Source organism: Camellia sinensis, chromosome 1 (genome assembly GCF_055761805.1).
Source record: "Camellia sinensis isolate YWXY chromosome 1, ASM5576180v1, whole genome shotgun sequence".
Classification (NCBI taxonomy): domain Eukaryota; kingdom Viridiplantae; phylum Streptophyta; class Magnoliopsida; order Ericales; family Theaceae; genus Camellia; species Camellia sinensis.
In genome coordinates, this window is record NC_138961.1 from 237,189,557 (window position 1) to 237,192,309 (window position 2,753).

Consider the following 2,753-nt stretch of genomic DNA (forward strand, 5'->3'; position numbering starts at 1 on the left):
GTACCTTGTTTCTGCGTTAGCCAGAGTTTTGCTTACGTAATAGACAGCCTTTTGCTCCCCTTTTTCCTCTCGGATTAGCACTGCACTGACTGCGTGCTCAGAGACTGCTAAGTACAAAAACAATTCCTCCCCTGGGATTGGGTTAGAAAGGACCGGGGTTGTGGTCAAGTACTTTTTTAGGTCGGCTAAGGCAGCTTCACATTCTTCTGTCCACAGGAAGTCTGTGGCTTTTTTCACCAGGTTAAAGAAGGGTCTGCACTTGTCTGAGCTTCTGCTGATGAATCGGTTTAGGGCTGCGGCCCTTCCAGTGAGCACTTGAACTTGTTTTGCCGATGTTGGGCTCTGTAGTTCCAGGATGGCCTTGATTTGGTCTGGGCTGGCTTCAATGCCCTTTCTTGTTACCAGATATCCTAGGAATTTACCTGACCCAACTCCGAATGCGCACTTTGAGGCGTTGAGTCGGAGCCGATATGTTTTGAGTATGTCAAAGACCTCTTTTAGGTCGGCAAGATGACCTTTTGATTCCTTGGTCTTTACGACCATATCATCGATGTAAACTTCTACCGTTTTGCCAATCAGGTGTCTAAACATCTTTGTCACTAACCTCTGATAGGTTGCTCCTGCGTTTTTCAGCCCAAAAGGCATTACCCTGTAACAGTACAGGCCTTACGGGGTGATGAACGCGGTCTTCTCCTCATCTGGAGGGTACATAGCAATCTGGTGGTACCCTCTGTATGCATCTAAAAAACTCATCCTTTCATGTCCCGAGGTGGCGTCTACCAGTTGGTCGATTTTGGGCAAAGGAAAGCTGTCTTTTGGGCAAGCTTTGTTGAGGCTGGTGAAGTCTACACAAACTCTCCACTTGTCATTCTTCTTTTTTACTACTACTGTGTTGGACAGCCACGTTGGGTACTGGACTTCTCGGATGGCCCTGGCTTCAAGGAGTCTGTCTACCTCTTCCTCGACTGCTTCGACGTGCATTAACCTCGGCCTCCTGGCTCGTTGAATCACAGGTTTTGCCGATCTGTCGACATTCAGACTGTGGCAAGTGACCTCGGGGTCAATGCCAGGCATTTCATAAGGTGTCCAGGCGAACGCCTCTATGTTTGCCCTTAAAAAATCTTCCAGTTCTTTTTCTTCTTCTCTAGCTAAGCCGGAGCCGATAAGAAAAAACCGTTCTTCGTCGCCCTCCTGGACGAGGATTTTTTTTAGCGCCTCTTCACTTTTCTTGGCTGGTTCTTTTCCAACGTCTTCTAGGACTTCCATGTCCTCGTCTTCAACTTCTGCTTTCTTTGGCTCTCGTATACTACAGGTGGATTTTATTGCTGCCATGGAGCAATTTTTGGCTTGTAGTTGATCCCCTCTGACTTCTTCAATCCCATGCTCTGTTGGGAACCGGAGTAGTTGATGCAACGTCGAGGGAACTGCCCCCATTGCATGCAACCACGGTCTTCCCAGGATGATGTTGTATGGTGAAGGTGTGTCAATTACCAGGAATTCCGTCCTGATCTTCTTAGTGCCGGCTTGTACCTCCAAGCTTGCTGCGCCCAGTGGCCATGTCGGCGTTCCATTAAAGTCGACCATCGGGCCGCTGGATTGTTCTAGGTCGTCGGGGTGAAGACCTAGCTCTTTGTAACATCTGACGTACATGATGTCACAGGAGCTGCCTTGGTCTATTAGGATGCGTTTTACTTGGCACTCCCCAACCTGGAGGGATACTACCAAGGCATCATTATGCGGATGTTGGACCAGGTCTAGGTCGGCTTCAGTAAAGGCTATCATTGGCCCTTGGCATTCTTCTGGCCGATGTCTCTTTTCCCCGACTTGGTAGATATGCTGTAAATGTCTTACCCTCTGGGTTTCTCCTCTGACTTCGTTTTCGTTGACCCTTGAGTGGATCACATTAACCACCCTCGGTTCCCCTGCTTGTGGTAGCTGTGCCGGGGGAGGGGGTGCCGCTGGTGCTTGAGGCAACCTTGCCTGTTCTTCCCTCGTTCTGGCCTCGTCGACCAGGTCCCTCAGAAGGCCTTGTCTTACTAGGTCTTCCAAGTGTGCTTTTAAGGCTTTGCAACCTTGAGTTGGATGCCCTTCTTCATTGTGGTAGGCGCAACGTCTACCAACGTTCCTTCCCATGAATTCCCCTGGTGCTCTTGCTGGAGCCCTGAAATAAGGTTGATTTCGAATCCGATCTAAGATTTTATGGATTGGGATCCGGAATACCGTTGTTACCGCCTGTTTATTTCTCAATTCTATTTCTTGTTTGGTCGGTCCATTTTTGTTTCGGCCTCGCTTTGGCGAGCCGTTTCCCTTTTCTTGTTTCACCTCCTTGTTTCCCGATGTATCCTCCTCGGCCCTGGCGTATTTCTCAATCCTTGCCATGAGTTCTTCCATGCTTTTTGGCAATGTTTTTGCCAAAGATTTCCGTAGTGGGCAGTCATCTTTCAGGCCGTTCTTGAAGGATACGACTGCTACTTCCTGGTTGCATTCAGGTATTCGGTTGAACACCTCGTAGTACCTCTTCGCATAGGCCCTGAGGCCTTCTTCTTTTGTGATTCGTAGAGCCATCAAAGCATCAACCCTCAGGGGTTGCAGCTTGTTGGTCACGAATCTGGCCACAAACATCTCGGCCAAGCCTTCCCATGTCTTTATACTTCCTTTTGGTAACTTGTGGAACCAATCAGATGCAATTTCCCCAAAGGACGAGGGGAATACTTTGCAGAGCAACGGCTCGTTTCCGCTATATAGCGCCATTG